Source organism: Barbus barbus (assembly GCF_936440315.1).
Source record: "Barbus barbus genome assembly, chromosome: 38".
NCBI classification, from domain to species: Eukaryota; Metazoa; Chordata; class Actinopteri; order Cypriniformes; family Cyprinidae; genus Barbus; species Barbus barbus.
Window position 1 is genome coordinate 24,105,400 of NC_136716.1, and position 25,174 is coordinate 24,130,573.

Genomic DNA, 25,174 nt, shown 5'->3' on the forward strand with positions numbered 1-25,174 from the left:
TTAGTCTCCAATTCCTGTTTTTAATCATCGAGACGTCCTTAGTCAAAGCGAAAACATATCAAGCTGGTTGGCCAGCACCAAACCTGCATAAAACAGGCCAGCATGAAAATTCTGGTCTTTTCTCCTTTGAATAAATGCATACGCTACTTTGGTGATGCATTGAATCCAGGCAAGCAACAGACATGGACCTTATAATGTGCATTTCAGATATCCCCTTTCATAAGTATAGAGACCTTGCTTTTCAGTCATTTGCTGCATTTTGTTTTTGTGCACAGTGTCATTCATTTGCTATTGAAACTGAAGGGCTGAGTATTGGTGATAGTATAGATGAGAGTGTTTACACTGAATCATCTGACATTGCAAGGCTCCAAATGAGCTCTTTGTGTCGTAGTGAAAAGAGACCAACAAGAAATAAAGAGCAGAGAGAAAAGCACCTGAAAGTGAAAAGAGAAAATGTTTCCTTGATGACCCTTGTAAAGAGCGGTCTTCTCGTTTCAGAGGAATGCCAGGAGAGAAGACGAGTGAAAAACAGACAGCCCTTTGTGAGTAGCCCTCTCTGTTTTCTGCTGAGATAAGAAGCGAAGAGAGAAAAGCAAAGCCGTGCATCTCGCCCTTTGCATGTCTGGCCCAGCGAGAGATAATGAAAAAGAGGTGAGGGTTTTTTCTTGGCCTCACCTTGCAGAGTCGCTCTCGGGAACTTCGTCACACCCATGGAGCTGCCTGACACCTCGGCTGAGATATGGAGGCTGACAGGAAGAGCTTCAGGGCGACTTCCTGTCGAGACAGGATCTGGCAACATCAACATGACACGCGGGAAAGCTAATTTAGCAGCGCCTGAGTGACGGGTCGCACTGGTGGCTTTCGGCCGCGTTGGCTTACTTAAACAGTGAGACAAAAGCTGCCTTGACAGAAAGTGATTAAGAAGAGGGTGAAAGAGCCACAACTTTTCAGAGTTTTGTGTCGGCGTAATTGATGTCACAAAGTTGCCAAATTACATGGCAGATGTCTGATCATGTCTCTTTTTGTATAACTGGGCTAATAAGCGCGCTCATGAGTTCATGTTCATGGCAGGCTGACATAAACCTATACATATTTAAATGATGTAGCCCTCAGTGTGTGTTTAATTGGAAACCCCTTTGTATCAGTAAAGTGGCATGATGGAGCTTCTGTACAGATGTTCTCTTCTCATTCGTTACATGACATGCCAGATGGATTATATGTAATGTTGACTGTAAGCTCTTCATGAAAAGCTCCTCTATATATCCATTGTCCCTTTATTCAACAGTAATCATAATTGGTTGTAGTCAGTCAAAAACATCATTTAATTTTGAAAACGAAAGTATGTTAAAGGTCAGGTCGGGTAGAAAATAGATCTTTTATTTTAGTTCTGTAGATTGCATAGTTACATCTATAGGTGGCGACAAATGAGTTGTCTATCTTTACATGTGAGTCATTTGAATCACTCGCTCCAATGATTCGATTTAGGAATGAAACAAGTGACTGTTTTATGAGTGAAGGTCCAAAATTTTTGCATGCGTTTTTCGTACTTTTCGTATTCGTCATCCTTTCCTATCAAAACGCTTGCTACGGATGCGAAAACGAAGAAAATCTGATTTATTTTTTTTAAGTTGGATGAAAGTTTCGGAGGCATTGTGTAAAAGTGATTGACACAACGCGAGGTCGTATTTATTTTCCAATGTGCAAAAAGTTCAGGCAAAAATTTTGGACTCAGTGTGCAATTGAGTCATTGAATTATTCACCCAAATAAATCCTTTCAGGAATGAAGCAAGCAGCTTTATAAGTGAGTCACTGAATCATTCGCTCAAATGATTTCTTCCAAAATAGTCATTTGCGAATGTTTCTTTGACCCCCAAGGGCTTTTCACGCTGCACTTGTCCCCCGGTCGTTCTAAACATCGCTTTTAACCCCGGGTAAAGAAACGTTTCACACCTGCAGTTTGAAAGCGGTGTTAGCACCAATTTTGAATGTTACAATTGTTATCTATATTGCTATATTGTAATATTCATTACATATTGTATATATTTTATCTATCTATCTATAGTATATATATTTAATATGTATTTAATCATTCCCTAACACTGTACACATGTATCTGTCTTCTTTTTCTCTTTCTGCATTTTTGCTATCACTTGCTCTGAAATACATTCCCTGTCTCTCTGTCCTCTCTCTAGATTTTCCACAGTACAGAATTTTACAGAGGGACTTAAATAATTAAATTGAAAGTGTCGGGAATTTAATGTTCAAGAGAAGAGAGTGGGGGAGAATGTGGATTGTGGATTAGAACAGAGGCTAAAAACCATCACATCTCTGGCTAGGCTAATATTGAGTTAGTACAGCCGTGGAGTCCAAAACACACCACAGACACATTCCCACACTGCTTCTCCACAAACATTTCCTCTCTCCAGCATCTCTTACTGTTTAATGGAGCGTCGTTCAATTGACGGTCAAAAGCCACACTCTAAAGTGCTTCTCCAATTTGCTGGAACTGCAATCATTGCAGGCCAGTTGGGGGAGATTTGATTAACATGCACTGGGCAGGGGGTTTGGGACCCACCATCATGCCATGACCCATTCATATTATGACAAATCTTTTTAGATTTGTCATGATATGAATAGTTCACCCAAAAATTTCATTTGCTGAAAATGTACTCACACTCCATCCAAGATGTAGATTAATTTGTTTCTTCATTGAAACAGATTTGGATAAATTTAGTATTAAAAAAGTAAAGTAAAAAAAGTATGGTGACCCATACTCGAAATTGGTGCTCTGCGTTTAACCCATCCAAGTGCACACACACAGCAGTGAGTAGTGAACAAATGCACGCACACACACACACACACACACACACACACACACACACCCGGAGCAGTGGGCAGCAATGCTGCAGCACCTGGGGAGCAGTTGGGGGTTCGGTGCCTTGCTCAAGGGCACCTCAGTCGTGGTATTGAGGGTGGAGAGAGCGCTGGACATTCACTCCCCCCACCTACAATCACTGCCGGCCCGAGACTCGAACCCGCAACCTTTCGATTACGAGTCCAATTCTCTAACCATTAGGCCACGACTTCCCCAGTAGTTAGTTCACTTGATGAGCAATGAATCCTCTGCAGTGAATGGGTGCCATCAGAATGAGAGTCCAAACAGCTGATAAAAACATCACAGTAATCCACAAGAAATCCACGTCTCCAGTCCATTCATTGACATCTTGTAATGCAAAATGCTGTGTAAATGTAAGAAACAAATCCATCATTCTAATACCACAATACAGTATGAGTCCATAATCCATAAAAACTCTTCCTCCAGTGAAGATCTCTTTTGAACTGTTTTAGCTAGTAAACAGAGCTTTGATTTGTTCATATTTCTCTCCTGATTCAAACAACACAACTTTTTCACAGGAGAAAGCAATGAATGATGGATTTGTTTCTTGTAAACACTGCTTTTTCACTTTGCAAGACATTAATTGATGGATTGGAATTGTGTGGAGTACTTATTGTGATGTTTTTGTCATCTGTTTGAGCTCTCATTTTGATGGCATCCATTCACTCCAGAGGAAAATATTCAGCATTTTTTCTCAGCTGGTTTTGGTTGACTCAAACACCCAATTAGCAATTTTCTGAATCAAGCAACATTCCTATTCCCATGTATTTGAGAGAACAAAATTAATTGGCACAAAATGGAAATGTAAGCTGAATCAACTGGCTCTTTAATTAAATGTAATTGTGGTTTAGAGCGGTTTATTCAGTTAATCAATCACATGACTTTTTTATGTTTATCCACATCTTACTGAAATTTAATGCACATTTTGTGAATTTTATTTGCTTTTTTTGTATGAAATTCCAAAATGTGCATAACAATTAGTGGACTACAAGAGGGAAAATCAAATAATAAAGTCCTTTAATGTAGCATTTTAATTTTGGCTAAACTCAACAGAGCAGGCCAGCAAACTGGAAAACTCTATCTAAAACTCTCACTGTCTCCAAAGGAAGTGTGATTGATGTACGATGAAATGATAAATCCAGCCAATTTGTTTTTTTTTTTCTAATGCATTGGGATGTTTGTGCCACTGCCAGACTGGAGATGATATTTTTTCATTGTCAACACCATGGAATTAAATTTATGGAGGAAAAGATAAATGCCATTTGACGGAGTGTGCTGCGTGTGAGGCACCTGTCAGATCTTCACGGAGAGCTTGGCTCAGATTTTAGAACAATGGCACGCAATCTGTTAAATTATCTCCAAAATGTCATGGCCCTGCGAGCGAACTAGCACGGTGATTTCCTTTCACTAACGCAAGAATCCGTCACTGCTTTGATTAAATTTCCATCTTTTTACTCTCCCTTTGATTTATAGTCCAGACAGATTAAAATAAATTGTCTTTCAAAGAGTAAAACAGTCCACGCAATCAAGCCACATTTTCAGTGTCTCTTCGGAGTTTTTTTTTTACTCAATGGCTGTATAACGTTCTGTAACGGTGCAGGTCTCGGCTCCTTTGAACACTTATTTCTGACTGCTTTTCACGGAGTGTGTGACAGTTTTACTAATAGTGGCCCCAGGGTGCCTCCGTATCTATCACAACAAAGCAAAACAAATGTCGATTACTTCAGCCCTCGAGGGGAGCGTTTAGACTGACACTGTTAACTTGCCAACAGCTTTTCACTAATAATTAATTTCTTCTTTGAGCAAATATTTTTGAAAATGCCACTTTATGTGCACTACTAGATGGTTGCAGTTGAAGTGATGCAATGCACGGCAAAACGACAACATTTTAAATCCATTCCCATAGTTCAGATTTTGACTGCATGAGAAACGGTGTGAAAACTGTGATGCTTTTTAGGATTCTTTGTTGAATAGAAAGTTTGAAAGAACAGCATTTGTTTGAAATATATTTTGTAACATTATAAATATGTCTTTGCTATCACTTTAAACAATTTAATGCATCCTTGCAGAATAAATACATTTGTTTATTGATTTAATGTGTTTCATGGTTTCTTGCTCAGCAAATCAGCATATTAGATGCTGAAAATTCAGTTTTGCGTCACAGAAATAAAATACATTAAAGTAGAAAAGTTTAAATTGTAATATTTCACAATAACAGTTTTTACTGTTTGTTTCATCAAAAATCAAATCAGTTCAGCTTCTTAAACATCAAAAATAATTATTAATGTGTACACACACGCACATGGTTCTTCAAATTTGAGTCGAGTTAACTTGAAATACTTTAAAAATTGAAATAATAAAATAATAACTTTAAAAAACAAATAATAAAAATATTTTTTATAAATAATATATATATATATATATATTTAGTCAAAGTTAACTTGGCTCAAATTTGAAGGAGCATTTGCAATGAGCATAAACTCATAATTAATTATGAACTTAACTCTCTATTAAATATTGATATTGTCATTTCAGCTGAAGTGTAAGTGAATATTTTTATCTTCTTTGTTGTGTTTTTATGCTGACAGATGTAGCTTCCATAAACTAGTGTACTAGTGGAAAATACAAATGCAGCTCTGCAGTCCTTGAGCGGCAGCAAGCAGGACTAACACGTTTATCACAACTGATGTTACATACAGGTTTACAAACCACATAAACCACACGGTGAGGAATCTCCTCTTTCTCTTTTTTTACACTTGAAAGCTGCAGGAGACTGATGGGCTGAAACCATTTCCCAGAATGCATCATAGCTTCCCACACATATTTTTCATCAGCTCTCAGCTTGATTTTCATTGTGGGTTGATCGATGGGATACATGGGGGTCTGACTGTCTTACATCACTGTGCATTGTCAGCCCGATAGCTGAATTACATTACACTGGGAGTGTATGCATGAGTAAGTCTTTCTGATGCTGTTTGTTTGTGTATGTCAAAAGAGGATGCAGATGCACCATATGCTGAATCTGTCCCATATAGTATCTCCACAGACACACTGAACATCATCTCATATACACACACACACACTTTCACCCCGAGTTCTTGTTCAAAAACATAATACAGACGATTCTTTGAATCCCAACAGAGTGGCATAATGGAAAACATATGTGTACCATAGCAGGCTAGAAGTCACGTGTTCAAAGACCACATGCTGACATCGACACGCTCCGCCACCGATGCGCACACAACAAACCTTACGCTATGTTCACCACATGATAAAAATAACTGCAATCTCAGGTGGCGCAGTAGACACATATGTTGTGGTATGAATGGCCGAATGATTCCCATCAATACTGGTTCAATATGCACAGCTGGCTAGGTTTCAGGAAGTCAATAGTGGCAATAGTTTTTATGGCAGCAGTGCACTTGGATATTATATTTGATTTTAAGTGAGATAACAAACGTTGCCAAGTGTTACTTTATGTGGTAGTATATTGGATAAAATATTTAAAAAAAAAATGTTTTTATTATTTTACTTTTTTGCTTTTTTTTTTTTTTACTATATATATATATATATATATATATATATGTCAGTCTTGTTCTGTCTTGTTCTCTGTGCCCATATTTGGTATTTCCTGTTCCTGTCCCCATTCAGTTCCATTAGTCCCAGCCGTGTTTGATTAGTTCTTTATTAGTTTCCAGGTGTGTCTCCTTAGTTCCCTCGTTTAGTCCCTTGTTATCCTGTGTTTATTAACCCAGTGTGTCCAGTGTCCTGTGTTTGCTGTTTTATGTCATTCTGTGTCCCTATGTGTCTGTTCCTGCCTGTCTGCATGCCCTACCTTTTGAGTCATTAAAGAAAGTCTGTTTTGCGTTTACCCTATGTCTCCTCGTGCCTCCCAAGGCAACCGTGACAGAACAGCGAACCGAACAAAAAGTAAGCGGCGCCCCTTCTCCCCTTTTGGTTTGTTTTTTGAAAAAGTTTTTTGTTCTTTGAGACTGCCGCTCTATTTATAGCCCTTGCCCGCCGAGATCTCCCCATGGTGGAGTATGCATGGGAGTTCTGTGGGCTCGCCACGGCGACGGTCTTCGATGATGCTGCCATCCTCTTGCTGTTCTGGCACTGGCCAACTACCATTGCCCCGTGGACCTCCCAGACACCACAGGACTAAGATGGAGGGAAGGGTTCCTCTGGTGTCTGGAGAGTGTCCTGCCCTGAGCCAGAACCAGCCTGCCGTTGTCTGCGGCTCCCTCCAGCCTGCCGTCTGCGGGGAATTCAAGGCCGCCGTCCGCAGCTCTCTCGAAACTCACTGGTATATTTTTATTTACAAAGTCTTGCTGGATTTATTACCTGAATATCTTCAAAAGTTGTTGAAACCTCATCTTAATACATATACAACTAGATCATCGAATTATATTTCCTTGGCTATTCCTAGAAAGAAAACTACTTCTGGTCGTTCCGCTTTTGAATTTGCTGCCCCAAATGACTGGAATGCGTTACAAAAGTTATTGAAATCGGAGACAAATATTCCAGTGTGTGCATTTAAAAAATTACTAGTGAGTGCTTTGACCCTGGCTTGTAAATATTTGAACTGACTTGAATTTTTTTTTTTTTTTTTGTGAATTTTGTATTGTGATGTTTGTATGTCTCAGGAGATATTAATTATCCTGCCATGCTGTTATTGTAAATAAGAACTTGTTCTAAGTTAACTTTCCTGGTTAAATAAAAAGCCCCCCGTCCACAGGGAAATCGAGGCCGCCGTCTGCGGTTCCCTCAAGCATGCCGCTGTCCATGGCTCGCCCAAGCCTGCAGTCCAGTCTGCACTTTTTGTTAACGTTCCGAAAATACAATAGCATTGTTCAAATAAAAACATAAAAAAGCACTAATAACGAGTGACTTGTCTACTGTCAGTTTCTAGTGCAGACAAATGCCTCATTAAACCGGTAAGAAACAAGTTGTATAATCACAAAATAATGGACAGGAAACGAAGTCAAAATGTAGAAGACCTGATGTGATCAGGTTTATTGCTGTCTGTTGATGTTCCACAGAAGAGGCTATTTGTCTTAAAGTGATATTGCCTAGCTCTGTGTATTAAATGCCGCTCCATTTGAAAACAGGTGATTGAGATTTACTGCCAATCATGGAACCGTCTTTACTGACGAGACGCGCATGCATATCGCATGCGATATATCGCCCAGCCCCAATCCCTTCAATATAGTCAGTTTTTGTTAGTGGCTTGTAGTATAACTATTAAAAAAACAATAGCTTGACTGCAGTTTCCTTCCCAACACTGCCCAGCAGGCACACAACTTCATAAGATGTTGATATTTGGTTAAATTTCGGTTGTGACGTCGGGTGACCTAAATTCAATGTCGAAGGTCAATGTTAAATTGACGTCCAATACTGACATCAGCTGACGTTGAGATTTTGTTGTTTTTAGGTTGTGTAACCAAAATCCAACATCAAATTGACGTCAACCCAATTTTCATTTTCAATCAAAATGTCCAACGTCAACCTGACGTTACATAGACGTCTGGTGCCTGCTGGGTGTATTGGTTTCCTCTCACTTTGATGTCAAAATCCTTAACTGCTCTTGTTCATAGCTCAAGCACAATCACTCTCATCCATACCTTGTTTACACAAAGAGAATCGCTCAGAATCCAGTCTAGTCAGACAGGCTTTCCATTCAAGCCGAGGCAGATGCTTCTCTTTCGTCCTGATACTCCCTGACTCTTGGCGTCTCAACAATAGAGACGATTTCACATAATATTGTCCATTAAGGGCTGCTGGGAGAGTGGTTTGCTCTGGGCTGAGTATTGGTGCCCTGCTGCGGAGGTCTCCCATGCCTGACTGCTTATCAGCCGCTAAATCGCTCTCCCCTCACACCGATGGCGGATTTCGAAGTTTTAGCAACATAAAAGAGAGAGGGAGGCCGTCATGAAAAAGAATGGAGGGAGGAAAGGGAGGGGTGGTGAATTTTTATTTTTGAAGGGAGGGAAAAAAAAAATCTGTGCTTCAAAGTGGTTTTACTAAAGTATTTCTGATTCCTCAGAGCCTTTCATGGCATCTGCTTAGCCTTAAACATGCCTCGCTGGAATCAAGGTCAGAGATTAAAGAGGCATTTTGGAAACTGGGCTTCAAAGATGGGATTTTTGGAGGAGTGTTATGACAATAGAAGCAGTATTTTCAGTGTGCTCGCTTAATCTTCGTCACAGAGAACCTAATCTGTGTTTAACATTTGTTCCGCCAGTCTGTCATTATCGTGAAACTTCTCATAATTCGTTCTCATCTTCTGTTTGTCTTTAGAATGTCTTCTTGTGCTGCGTCATTAAAGCTGACCTAACACTCTATTCACTGGTTTATGGGTTAATTACTGCGACTTGCTCTTGAGGTGAGGGATATTTTCCTAAATTTCTGTTAATGAAGTTGGTAAATCCAAATCTTTTTGTTATATAATCAATGCACAATATCCCATGTTTTTCCATCTTTTGAGTGTTTTGTGACCTCAAGCACAATTACAAGCAATTAAATTCAGTGATTCAATCAGATTTGTTAATGAATCACATACTGCCTGCATTTTATAAAAAGTATGTGAAATGGAATATTATGCAATTATAAACATTTCAATTATGTGAAAAATCATTACTCCTGTTTGGTTTGGCACAGTTGGTCATGTTGCATTGTGGAATATTTCCATATATTTTTTTAAATATATTTTTGAAAATAAAATTTTTTTTTTTTTTTGGAAAAGCATTTAAAAAGTTTTCACCTTCATACATTTGTCACATGTCACATTTGAAGAAAAACATGTGAACATAAAACTTAGCACAGAATATTCCATTGTAAAAAAAATATATAAAAAAAAATACATGGTTATATTATATATAATATTCAAGAAGTCTGTTTTCCCAGTTTATTAATTTTTTTCCGTGTTTTTTTTTTTTTTTTTTCTTTTTCTTTCAGCACATCCTTCTCTGCATTTAGTGTAAATGTAGACACTTTGATGTCTACATTTTATAAATGTATTTTTAATACATTTTTAAATATAATTTGTTGTATGAAGGTAAAAGAAAAAAGTAAATTTTCACTTTTTTTTTTTTTTTTTTTTTTTTTTTTTTTTTAATTGAGCATTGTTTTACAACAAACTGTATATTTAGCATATATAAATGTTTTGGAAAAAAAAAGTTAAATACTTTTTGCTATACAGTGCATGAATGACTGAATGAATAACTTGCAGTACTTATTCACTTACTTACCTGCCCCAAACTCCAGTGTAATTTTGTTAGTTTGAAAGCTATAGTTTCAAAGTATCTTCCCCAGCACAGGCACACACATCCAGCGGCCCAGATGGGGAACCACAGCTGGCGTTCCCCTGTGTGTTTGGGTTTGGTGCCAGCCGAGTGGGTCCTGGTGTCTAATGCCCACACACACTCTTGGCTGGTGGGGAAGGATTTTTGTGGCTGTGTGTATGTTTGCTTGTGTAGGTGTTTGAATGAGAATAAGCGCGAGGCCAAATGTGAGCATGAGTGTAAATGTGTGAGCGCAGGTGTCTGATAATGTGCTTGTGGTTGCCAGATCCTTTTACTGGGATTCCGTGGCAGGTGATGGTGATGGGTCATTTTCCATCATTCTCCTCTCTTGGACTCAAACTGTCTAGTTGAAAATCACCTCTAAGTGTTCTCCCACCTTTCTCCTTATGTAACTTTGCCTCTTCTTAATTTGACTCTTTTGTGTTCTGATGAGGAAATATGACAGCAAATCACTGCATTTCTGCATTATGTATGAAAGTTTCCTGCCAAAGATAATGCAAATGATCTAATCTAATCAGCCAGCATCTCTCGCTCCTTGGTATCTGTCAAATCTTTAGCTGGTAAATGCATGCCAGTAATACTCTGCTGTTCTTTTAAATTGAATATCTAAAATGAGTTTTTACTGTGCTGTTTTCTTCCTATTGATGTTCAGCTCTGGTTTTGATTGCATGCAGCCCTGCTGATCTATAGACTTTTATTGATAATATACCATTTATTATTCTTATTATTATTTTTTTTTTATTTTTTTTTTTAGTTCATCATTCACATTATCAGTAAAATAACAAAATAATTAAATAAAAATAGCCTTACTTAGAGGAATAGATTAAATTAATTGTCTTTATTTACCCTCTATACGGAAACCGCATATGCAATTTCATATGGAAAAAAATAATTGTAACTTTAAATCTCGTTATTGTTACTTTATATTTCACAATTATGATGTTCTATGTTATGTTTTTTGTTAATTTATTTATAGTATAAAATCTTTTTTTAATTGGATTTTATTTTTTGTATTTTCAATATTCAAGTTTAGTTTAGGTTTTAATAATTTCTTTCATGCTTTTGTCATTGTGTGTGTGTGTGTATGTATATGTAATTCATTTAGCTTTGTTTGTTTTGTTTTTTAATTTTAGTACTTCAACTTATTTTATTTAGATGCCACGACGGCATTTCAAATTTTTGTAATCATTTCTTAAATTTAAGTTTCTCATCTAACATATATATATATATATATATTTTATTCCAGCTTTATTTGATAATTTGAATAGTTTGTTGACTAGAACAATGCTGTATTTTCTTTTCTTTTTTTTCTTACAATTACCCATTTTATTTAATGTTTTTACTCTGAGGCACAAATGGGCCTCCATACCCTCATGTCAAACACTGAAACAACTTCGGCAGATAAAGGACCTCTGAGTATTGTGCACCTGAGTGTATCTATCTTTGAGACAGTGTGTGAGAGTGTGAAGTGAAGTTTGTAAGTGTGATCTCACCTTATCTCAGAACAATCCTTGCCAAATTCATTCCCCTTTTCCTTCTATCACTCTGTACATGGTACTGCTTGATGTTAAAAAGCCGAAAAAGAAACACATTTACAATATACACTCACCGGCCCCTTTATTAGGTACACCTGTTCAATTGCTTGGTAACACAAATTGCTGATCAGCCAATCACATGGCAGCAACTCAATGTATTTAGGCATCTTGATGTGGTGAAGACGACTTGCTGAAGTTCAAACCGAGCATCAGAATGGGGAAGAAAGGGGATTTAAGAGACTTTGAACGTGGAATGGTTGTTGGGGCCAGACGGGCTGATCTGAGTATTTCAAAAACTGCTGATCTACTGGGATTTTCACACACAACCATCTCTAGGGTTTACAGAGAATGGTCCGAAAAAGAGAAAACATCCAGTGAACGGCAGTTGTGTGGACGAAAATGCCTTGTTGATGTCAGAGGTCAGAGGAGAATGGGCAGACTGGTTAGAGATGATAGAAAGGCAACAGTAACTCAAATAACCACTCGTTACAACCAAGGTATGCAGAATACCATCTCTGAACGCACAACACGTCGAACCCTGAAGCAGATGGGCTACAGCAGCAGAAGACCACACCGGGTGCCGCTCCTGTCAGCTAGGAACAGGAAACAGAGGCTACAATTCACACAGGCTCACCAAAACTGGACCATAGAAGATTGGAAAAACGTTGCCTGGTCTGATGAGTCTCGATTTCTGCTGCAACATTCAGATGGTAGGGTCAGAATTTGGCGTAAAGAACATGAAAGCATGGATCCATCCTCCTTGTCTCAACGGTTCAGGCTGGTGTTGGTGGTGTAATGGTGTGTGGGATATTTTCTTGGCACACTTCGGGCCCCTTAGTACCAATTGAGCATTGTTTAAACGCCACAGCCTACCGGAGTATTGTTGCTGACCACGTCCATCCCTTTATGACTACAGTGTACCCATCTTCTGATGGCTACTTCCAGCAGGATAATGCACCATGCCACAAAGCTCAAATCATCTCAGACTGGTTTCTTGAACATGACAATGAGTTCACTTTACTCAAATGACCTCTACAGTCACCAGATCTCAATCCAATAGAGCACCTTTGGGATGTGGTGGAACGGGAGATTCACATCATGGATGTGGAGCCGACAAATCTGCAGCAACTGCGTGATGCTATCATGTCAATATGGACCAAAATCTCTGAGGAATGTTTCCAACACCTTGTTGAATCTATGCCACGAAGAATTAAGGCAGTTATGAAGGCAAAAGGTGGTCCAACCCGGTACTAGCAAGGTGTACCTAATAAAGTGGCCAGTGAGTGTATTTTACTTCAGTTCGATGTGTTTGTAACTGGAACAGAATATTCAGTGAGGAAAAATAAAGAGAGATTGATTAGATCATGAAAAATACAAGAGCTTAGCGATGCCAGAACAAGATATTACATTTTGATGGTTGCAAATAGTAAAACTGCTGAAAATGTACTAACCCTCAGGTCATCCAAGATGTACAATATTTTCTTTCTTCATCAGAACAGATTCTGAGAAATTTTGCATTATATCACTTGCTCACCAGTGGATCCTCTGCAGTGAATGGGTGCCGTCAGAATCCGAGTCCATTGGAAAAAGTCCATCCCCTGTTTTCCTCCCACATCAAAATCCACTGACCTATTTAGGACTGTATTGGGCTTTTTTCACTTGTAAACAGTGCTTGATCTGGGCATATTTTGGTTCAGATAAGATGTTTTCACTGAAAAAATATATCGTGGAAAGAGGGCTAGTATTTTAAGCAACAGTTTAAAGTTTTAAATGTCACAAACATGCAGATTTTCACCTCACAAAATCTTAAGTGATGAACTGTGGATTATTGTGATGGTTTTATCAGCTGTTTGGACTCTCATTCTGACGGCACCCATTCACTGCAAATGATCAATTTGAGAGCAAATCATATAATGCAAAATTTCTCCAAATCTGTTATGATGAAGAAACAAACTCCTTTACATCTTTTATGGCATGCAGGTGAGTTAATTTTCAGAAGATTTTGTAAATTGTAATGTAAATTGGGTCAATTTTAATTGTATATTGATTTTTTTTTTTTTTTTTTTTTTTTTTTTTTCTAATTTAGAAAAGTTTATTAGGGTTAGATGACTGGATATCACCTGTACAGATCTGATACGTCGATGGTGAAAGTATTGTGTAATTAAATTTGCCACAGCGTAACGTCAGATCACATGCACTACTTGCCAGGCCATGTCTGACAATTCTCTGCAGATTTAATTAACTGTGAATTTGTTTTCTTTGGTTGAGCACGATTTGATACCCAAACAGCCGGCGTGACCATATACGCCCTCTCTTTTCATCTCCGTTGTGCGAGCAGACGTATATTCCATCTGATTGTATTTAATTCAACACGGAGCCAATTGTATTTAAATTACTTCAAAGAGTTGGAAGCAGTATTATCAAAGGCTTTGAGTTTGACAGCTCACGCTGAGGAGAACGGGGAGGCGCAGGACGCTTTACTATGTATGAGAAGCCTGTCTGATTACTGTGAGAGAATATTACAATACCGCTAACATTCCTGAAGGAGTGAGACTTGCTCATGAGATGCTTTTGTCAATAAGATGTGAGCCTAAATTATGCCAATGTCCTCTGATTGTGTCAAACCGGGGCCCGAGGCTCTGCCATCTCAGCTGGAGTGAAATAGTCATTTGGGTGGCTGTTTCTTTAAGTGCATTGGCGAGAATGCTTGCAAAATCTCTCAGCAGGTGAATGCTGGAGATTTATTGTCAGGAGAGTTTGGGGGTTTATTTGAGAACACTGTTTGAATAAATGGGTTTTGCACGCATAATACTGTAGTTTATTTTCGAGAAGGTGAATTTAAAATGGGCTCTTGAAAGCTCAAGTTCTTGTCGTGAGAAGTTGCACTTCACATCTGTCTAAATTGTTGTACGCATTAAAACACCTTGAGGTACAAATGAAGGCACACATGCTCACTCAGTCGCAGTAGTGGGGTCAAGATTGGTTGGTTATTTTATTGTTTTTTATATTTTGCAAGCAACATTTAAACTGATAATAATAATTGTAGTTCTTTGTATTATTAGTCATTTTGTGAGTTTGTCTATTTTTTTTAAAGAGACTCATTGTTTCTCCCTGTCTACTGTCTTTTACATGATAATTTAAGAAGTAAATAGAGTTTAATAAGTTTAAAATGGGCTCTACCATTTTTTTATTATTATTATGTAATTTGCAACATTTAAATTGATTAGTCATACTTTTTTTTATTATTATAGTTTATATAATTAGAATTATAGTCCTGTTTCCCTTTATGCAGAATTAGATTCAAGAAATGAATAATTAAAATGTCTTTATTTTATTTTGCAAGCAACATTTAAATTTATAATCTTTATAAACGTTTTTATATTTATTATTATTATTATTATTAGTTTATATTGTTTTTCCCTTGTATTTCATGCCAGAACTCAAGAAGCTACTGAAAAGTTTATATTGTACAATAATACTTTTCAGTACATATTGTAATGTGAACTAAAAACACTACATTGTTGTCATTTGACTTATGTCATGCATTTTTAATTGAGAGAGCGGTGCCCATTTTATCAGTACTATGCCTATATTTGCATTAATAATCATACTTTCTAAAGGTATTAAAATATCTTACCTGTAGGCTATTTATGTGTGCAGACAACCACCATGATGCATTCAAATAGATGAATATACCAGACAACCATCCAGCCACTGTGTTTTTTCCAGTCAGAGCTTTCAGTTTTATTTACAGATTGGCAGATATAGTAAATCATCCAGGTATTACAATTCATACATAAAATGTACATTATGCGCACAGTTTACATTGTGTGCAGTGGAGAATTATAAGAAGTTTGTGTTATGATATTCATAACATGTTTGAAATCTCCATCTGTTTCTTCTTCACTGGACAAGACTTTATCGTGTGACTGAAAGCATAAATCAGTCTTTACAAAGGCACTGCCTGTGATGGACACTTGACAGATTAAACACATGTGTTTTACACGAGTCTGTGTTACAGTGTGTACACAGTCTCTAAGAGCGGCAGAGAGTGACTCAAACCGCTGAAGCAGAGACCAACCATTGTTTACACAGCTTTTATATGTGTGAGTGTGTGCTTATTTGGCCCTTTTTTTTAGGTTTTCCAGCCCAATAATTCCTCAAAACCCACCCAAATATATAAAAAATGGCCAATCCGGCTGCTGAATCTTTTAACTACTGGAAATATCCAGCGGGGATGAAATATTAAGCTCTGAATGTGTTGGTAAAGTGTTCCGGCAAATGAAAAATTAAACATGTTTTTATGAACTGCAGCGTGCTCCAATCTTAATTACCCTGGAGGATCGTTAGAGTAAACAGTCATTTAAGGTTAATTACCTCTGACCCCTTAGTCTCTCTCTCATTTTTCTTCTGCCTCCCTCTCTCTTATTCCCCATAGGAATGTTATTAATATCTCAATGTTTTCTCCAAGAAGGCAATGAGATTAAATTGAGAGCAAATGGAGAGTAAATTGTTCCTTTAACATACAGTATGTGTACTGTGTGTTTGTGTGTCTTCATCAAGATGCTGTAGAACACATGACTAATCAACACCCTTGTATTTAAGCACTCTGGGATCCATATTATGCAGATCAAAGATTAACATGACAGGCATCAGACACCGAAGACAAGTTAAAACTAATATAATGTGCTGAAATGCATAGCAGGCAAGTGTGTGATCTACCAAAGAGAGAAGTCGCTTCGTCCATCTGATATTTTCTCCTGATTTAAGAACACAATACCATTCTTCAGCATTTAATTTGAGTCTGTAGGGAAAGAGTAAGAATGACTGTCAACTGCTAATTCATTCCTGGGGTCTTAAATCGATCCTGTGTGGAGTGAATAAGGCATAAGGGATGAATACAGCTGAAATCATCTTTTACAAAGGATCTTTGCCCCGCTGAGATTTAGCTTTGATAAATTTAGCTTTAGATAGATGGCTAGATAGATAGATAGTGTGTGTACTGCACAACCTTTGTTGTGTATTTATACAAATATATGAATGTAAATATTTTATTAGATGGAACTATTTTTTATTACTTAATTTTGTGTATAGATATTGAAATTTCACATGATAGTATATAAAAAAAGTATACATGTTAAATATTATAAATTGTTAATTTAATGTCATTTTAAAATATTGTGTTAATTTTATATATAACTAACTAACTAACTGATATAACATGTTAATTTGATACATCATTTCAAATTAGTGACTTAAGAAATAAACATTTCTTTAATGACCTTGCCTCTGTTACTGCCTGCGTAGACAACAGAGTGCAATGCAGCTAACTAAGTTTTGGAACAGAGTCCGTCCTGCTATCTGTGAATTCAGCATGGATTCCCATCACGTTCAGGCACAGTTGACACTGATACGCTTCTGAGTTTGCATTAAGTGACAAGACGGTGCATTTAATTTCCTTTCCTGCCCTTTACATCATGTTTTTAGTAGGACTCTTTGAAATTCAAAGCGCACAGCTTGAGAACGGATAGTGGTCATTCATCAGTCCTGTCAATTTCACACTGCAAACACATACAGGTTTATTCATTCAATTTGAGCCATTTAAACAGCACTTCCAAACCTCCTTCCGCCCCTCACTCAGCGCTACGACAACATTCCCGCAAATTATGACTTATGCTAATGGCTCCTGAAAGACTATAATGAGAAGTGAAATGGCAAAAGTGAAGTCGTTGAACCACACAAATAAACACAAGGGGATGTTAATGGCCACTGGAATGAAAAGTCAATGGGAAACATGAATGTCTCAATCCGCTGGGCCATTGCGGGTCCATTTGTATCCCAGTGGACTATAGCGAATGCGCAATCACGGCTTCCAACACAAGAAGCCCAATGAATAATGCACTTGATGATGTTTGCTTTCTGAAATGACGCAGATCCAGCAGCTCATGCGCAGCCCGAGGGATTGGACTGCTGAGTTCAAACTCAGAGAACTGTTATGGAGTTTTCTATTGAGAGATCATTAGCAGTGGGTGTTAATTTAGCCCGAAGATAAATGGCAAGAGGCATATATATTTAAAAGTAATTTCTCACCCTTTATGTGGGTGGGTGGTATTGATCTTTCAATCTTTACCATCTGGAAATTAGCGTTTTATCTCATACTGTGCTGGGAAAAAATAAATAAATGTGTATATATATGGATGTACATTTTATTTATTTATATATATATATATATATGTATATATATAAATAAAATATTTGACCCCCAGTTGACAACCTTCCATTAAAGTGTGAAATCGAGTGCCTCCTTCTTATTCACATCTACCAGACAAAAGTGTACAAGTGTGCCTCTAAATAATAGGAGTGCAGCTCTTGAGCGAAAAGCTATTTGTCAGGCACTGATCTGCATTCTAGTGTGCCAGGTGATACTGAGAGCAGCAGTAAACACTTGACTCCCATTAGTTATCAAATTTCAGACAAAGCAAGAGACTCTGTTCTTACAGTTGAAGAAGTGTGTTCATGTGAACATCTGAAAGCAGGTGATTGCATGCTAACAAGACAGGCGTTGGGTGCAGGAGCTTCACCTGACTCTATCTCTACATATGCATTGCTGCATATACCTCTGGGAATATTCACTGCAGTATAATTGACCCGTATACCAGAACAAGACATCTACAATACTCTGTTCGGAAATCTAATGAGCTGCCTATATAGGCTATATTTTAAGGCATCGCAGACTCGTTTCTGAGACACACTGACACACCAAAAATTACTGTATGCCTTTTATGATGCAATTTGGCCAGGTTATAACACCGTGTCACACTAGCACTTTTTGAGGTAATGGTAACTCAATGGAGAAATCCCTCCATCGATTATAAATATACATATTTAGTTCATTATACATTACCGTTCAAAAGTTTGAAGTCAGTAAGATTTATTTTTTTTCTTTTATTCATGATTTTATTTTAATCATTCAGAATGTTTCTTGAGCTGCAAATCAGCATATTAGAATGATTTCTGAAGGATCGTGCGACACTGGATGAATGATGCGGAAAATTCAGCTTTGCATCACAGGAATAAATTACATTATAAAATAAAACGAGGTTAAAGTTAAAAAAAAAAAACATTTTTGTTAATTGAAATAAAGCTCATATATATATATATATATATATATATATATATATATATATATATATATATATATATATATATATATATATATATATATATATATATACTATTATAATATATAATAGGTCCGTTATATATACATGTATGTCAGCAGACAGACACAGGACACAGAGCTAAGTACAATACAATCAACAGATTTATTGAGTAGCAGCAGAGGGGAATGAGATGAGCAGAATGTCCAGGTAAGCAGGCGGGAAATGGGAATGTCTCTAGGGGCTTATGTGAATGTTCATTTTCCTTTTCCAGGGGATCCGGAGGTAACAGTGGAGCGTGGAAACTGTGGAGACCTGGAGCGGTGGAGAACTCTCTGAATTGTGGTGTCTCTCTGACTATATATATATATATATATATATTACTGACCTATCAACCCCACACTTTTGAACAGTAGTTTGTTACCATATTGTAAAGAAATAAATGAATAAAAACAGTGAAATCTTGCACAATATTTATTTGTACTGTGTATTTTTATCTATAAGGTGAGCCTACCAACATGCTAATGCTAAGCTCTCTTGTGCACTATTTGCCTGACACTTAAGTTGCTGCCTATGTAGAGCGTTTCAAATCACTCACATATGAGCTTGTGTGATACATTAGAAATCAGCTGCATTTGTACGTATAGTAATCAGCTAATGAGGTTTTGGAACAGAGCCTATATGAGTATTTCAGGCTGTTCTGAGAAAACAGCAGCTCATTACTCTTTTATTTATCATTTGCTCTTCTGTGTAAGTCCAGGTCTGTTTCTTTTCTTTTTTTTTTTTTTTATATCCGTTAATATTACAAGAATGAGGGGAATTTAAAACGCATTGTATGTCCTATCAAACACTAATAGGCTTATGCTATGTGATCCATTATACCTCAAAAAGTGGCTAATTTATAATTGTAAGAGCACACAATAGCTATAATGAGCTAGGATTGTATCATGAATTATGCAAGCAGTTTTTATTCACCCAAGTTTATTTTGCAAGTAATTTGTCTACGTCAACAATCTGCCATAATGTACTGCCACAATATTTACTAAAATTTTCTTCTTGCATGTGAGTATTATAGCAATACAGAGTCTTCTGATTTGATTAATTAAAGCTGTTAAAGCCAACATTTTCCAGGTTTGTGGTATTGAATCTGGTTTCACAAAATACAAATTTTGGTTGAGGAGCTAGTAATAATTTTCACACTTTAGTCTGGGGACTAATTCTCACTATTAACTATGAATTTTGCCTCAATACACTCCTAATTTGCTCCTTATGAATAGTTTGTAAGGTGTTAAATTTAGGTATGGGGTAGGATTAAGGGATCTAAAATATGGTCATCCAGAGTAAGGCATTAATATGTTATTTTTATGTACTAATAAACAGCCAATATCCTAGTAATATGCATGCTAATAAGAAACTAGTTAATAGTGAGAATTGGTCCGTTAACTAAGTGTTACCATACTAATGATCCAAAACTGTGTTATTTGTTTTTCGAGTTATCTCTATGGAATAATCAGTACTTTTGGATGGACAAAAGTTCTTATCACAGAGGGTTAGGGTCGATGGATGGATGTCATACAGTAAGTGCAATAATAGTCCCACACTCCTCAAACACTTGAAATGTGCCTATATAGCGTTTTTATTAGTCATATAAAAATAATAATAATAAAAAAAATTTGGGTCATTGCCCAGCTCCACCTGTCATTGATCTAGCACCCCCTCAGCACCTGCGTTCAAAATTCCCTAATCGAGTATTACTTTTTTTGTAATCTGGTTACGTAATCCAGATTACATGTAATTGGTTACCCAGCACTGTTGGTGAGTCACTTTTATGGAGACAACTTTGAGTCTCCTTATAAACACCCAAATCTTATTACCTGTGCTGATAAATATGTAAACGTTGCCTTTAGTATCACAGATATTCCATGTTTGGTCATTAGAAAATCTGTGGAAGCACCGCCCAGGGAACGTTCCGTAGTTGCCATGCCGCCAGACATGATTCCATGGAAACGCAGTTTCTCATGCACTCCATCTTGAGGCAGAGAACAGGCCACAGCTCTGGAGCCTTCAAGACGTGCTTCTCTTTGTTCCAATTCGCACCGTGTTTTCAACGGAATTAGATTTTGCCTTTGATCGTTTTGTTTCATAACTGAGGGCTGGTTCAAATATCGATCAATGTACTAAATGAAGCTATATAGTGACGATATTTCACCCATCTGGTCAAATATTAAGTAATAAGAGCACAGAAGGTCATAGAGTATGAAATTAGTGAATGATAACTATATAAACTGCAGACGGTGCAGATTTCTCAGCTGCACAGGACTATTTCAGGAACAGATGTCCTTCGCTCTCTCTCTCTTCCTCACTCAGTTTCTCCCAAAGGAATCCCCAAAATAACATAATTTGTTTTTGTCCTTTTTTTAGCAGCTGACTTTTAATGTACATACCTCGCGCACTGCGTTATGTTCTTCATGCTCACGTCTGCAACTCACACAAAAAGACACAGCTCTACCTCCTTTCCTCCTCTCAGTGTAGATCTCTCAAAGCACATGCAGCACTTTCATTGAATCGAATATCCTTGTCTCTTTAGACTACAGGGTGTGATCGCTTGAAGTACAGGTTCTGTAGGCTGTATAAAGTGAGTGAAGTGACATTCAGCCAAGTATGGTGACCCATACTCGGAATTCGTGCTCTGCATTTAACCCATCCAACGTGCACACACACAGCAGTGAACACACACACACCGTGAACACACACCCGGAGCAGTGGGCAGCCATTTTCTGCTGCAGCGTCCGGGGAGCAGTTGGGGGTTCGGTGCCTTGCTCAAGGGCAGCTCAGTCGTGGTATTGAGGGTGGAGAGAGCGCTGGACATTCACTCCCCCCACCTACAATCCCTGCCGGCCCGAGACTCGAACCCGCAACCTTTGGATTACAAGTCCGACTCTCTAACCATTAGGCCACGACTTCCCCATAATGGAACAGTTTTTGCTGTGATTTTATGTTGAAGATGAAGGTCTAGAACAAAAGCTCCAGGTCATCAACATTTCAGCACTCGCTTCCATCACTGATGTATTACATAAGAGCAGCTTAGTGACATGACAGCACAATTAAGACTGTTATTTTCCATTTTAATAATGAAATAAACACAAATTGTGTTTTTATGTCATACTCAATTTAGTCAGCTTTTTAATCTATTACTCAAGTGAAAAATTTATATACTAAATTGTATTTCAATTACATTTATTTCATGCTAAGTATACTACAAATACATTTACATATTTGTGTACTTTTTTTAATTAGGATGCATTTGTACTTTTGGTATACTAAAGTGGTATACTTAAAGTCTGCTTAACTGGAAAAACTAATTTTGTGCTTAATGCACTCTATGTGCAGAAGTAGTGCTGAAGTCTAACTAAAGATATACTGAAGTGCATTTGATTGTGCTGAAGTGGAGCTATTACAAGTATACTTCAGGTACAACAAAATATCTTGAATTTGAAGACCAATATTGTTCACAGATCATACAATCCTCATCAGTAGTGACATTAAAACACATTTAGGCTTAATATTAAAAAGTGTGCATTGTTCACGTGTAGTACTCCAAATACAGTTTAATAATTTTTATATCAGTAAATCTCGAGCGATATGTCAGTAAATATGCTAATATTGGGATTCCTTCCCTCCATCCCGCCATCCATCCATCCCATTTTCCATACTCTTCGTGACTGGTTTTAATGTATATTAAGAAGAAATGTTTTTAGTTTTTTCTAAAATGTGCAAAAATCTAAACTGAGCAGTTATTTCCTTTTTGTATTTATTTATTTAAATCGCATTCTCTGCATATCTAGTTATACAAATAGCTGTGTGTGCTGATACTGAGCATTTTGTCAGATTAATGAAATGAAAGCAGAGCCAGTGTGGAGCATTATAAAGTGAAATTGTATAATTAAACATTCATATTAAGAATTTAGCCAATTAAACTGAGTATGACCTAAAAATGACACCGTTTGTGTTTATATCGTTAGTAAAATGTCCCTGGAAATAAAATCTAAATGGTCTCTTCGTAAATAGCCCATTTTTGACACTTGAATGGCCAACTGCTCAGTTCTGGCAATGTCCCATGAACAATTGGCCATTTCTTTTGTGTATTTATGTGTAAAATGCTTTTCGTTGTTGGTCGGAAAACCTCTCGGCCAAAGATTTGGTTATTTTCATAAGTTGTCTGTGCCCCTGCAATGTTGTATAATGTTGTATTATGAGCAGTCCAGTGATGTTGTGCCTTTGTACCCTCTTGGCATCTAGAATTTTAAAGTTATTCATGTTACATTTAGAGGTCCTGTTATGAATATCATCATTATGATGTGGATTCATTTTTAAAAATGTTATTTGAGGAGATTAAAGTTCTCCAATGGCTTTAGATTTTTAATCAGAGCCTTTGTGTGACCTTTTTTAAATATGCACTTATGTGTATTTGTGTATTTTAAATACAGATTTTTGCCAGTCATGCAAATCGTAAAATCAAATATGACACTTTTAAACCCAACGATCAAGTCGATATATTAGCCATGCATGCAGTGGTGGGTTAATGCATGCTACCATGTGCTTTTATATTAGTATTTAATAAATAGGACTTCATGAGGTGCCATGAAAATGCTATGCTGGGCAAAACCATTTCTGCATTTAAATCTCTGGCGTAATTAGTCTCCCTCGCCTGGTCGGTGTGTCTGAAAGGAAAGATTTAGTTGGTAGAAACACCTCAGTGCTGATTTGTTTCCTTCATGTTGATGCAGATACATGGTAGCGAGGGAGATTGTGTTTGGTGTTTGTGTAATATGTCACGGGAAAGCGCTGAGTCGACGTTCCAGGGAATGATATGCACCGGGACGAGATGCTGGCAGTGGAGGTGTAAAAGCTGTCATGGCATGTATGAAGACACCAAAACTGGCGCAAATGTGGCTTCATTTAATGACATGCACAGGCCTGTCTGAAAGCCAGCGCTTGTTTTTCTTTCTCCACAAGGCTGCTTATGAAATCAATAGTTTTATGGGCAACCGACTGTGACTTTCGTTTATTTCTGTCTTTTATTACTTCCTCTATCAATCTGGTTTTCTGTCTGTGTTTTCAAAAATGAGTATGTGGTTTTATTACATCACAGGTTCCTGCAGCTCAGATGATAGAAGGTCATGGGTTCTTTTTTGCAGGGCTCTTAAAAGCATGAAATAGACTTATGTTTTCTCTCTCTGTTGTCTTTATCGCAGTTCAATATTCCCAGCCAACAGGGAACATTCTCAGAAGCTTTCTGGCCTTTATTAAAGCTACAGTTCGTAAGTTTTTTTTTTTTTTTTTTTTTTTTTTTAGGTAAAAAATTATCCGAAATCAATATTTGAGCCTGTACACAACCAGCCGGTGTTCAAAACTACCACCTTACTTTAGCCCGATTCACAACGGTTAGCTTATAATAATGTTTTCTAATTTGAGTAGTACGGGTAGGTTTTCGCGGGAAATTCGAGCATGGCACTGCGTCGTTACGTCATGTCTGTAAGCATAAAGAAGTCGTCCTGCTACTAGGCTATCACATGTGAGGATCCTGCAGGTGACGGATCGTTTATAGCCTTTTCTCACAGCAGCTAGAACAGGGATGGGCAACTGGCGGCGGTCTTTTAGTACGGCCGGCTTGATCATATTGGACTCATAAGATAATTTCAGCGTAGTAGGACGTGCAATCTAATGTAAACATTCACTAACATTAGCAAATAATAAAAGAAAAACTGATTTTCCAGTCAAGATGGTAAACAGATTATCGTTTTACCAAATTCAAGGGGATACCATATGTTTGGAAATCTGTATTTTTATTTTTTTTAAACTCTCCATCACACCACTGCTCACAAACAATGGGGACGCAACGGGAGTTGCACTTGCCTCACATTTTAAAGGTAAATTGCACAGTCAACAAAACCTTTTTGCTAAATGCATGACAGAAATGTTTGCACTGAACTATGTTCTTAGGGTTTCCGCGGGTCCTTAAAGTATTCAGTTTAATTGTTTAAATTTAAGGCCATGAAACTCTTGGTACAAAAAGTCTCAATTATTAGAGGTCTTAAATTTGGGGACGGAAAGACAAGAATTGCTATATAGATTAATATGACGATTAAGCTTAATTAAAAAGGCTATGATTTCACTGAATAAATATGACAGCTGAACGTATCAAAGTCAGGCGCTGCTGCTTTGTGTTCTGCTGTTACCGGAGAAACCGCTATATTTCTGCAGTTCCGAAGAGAACGA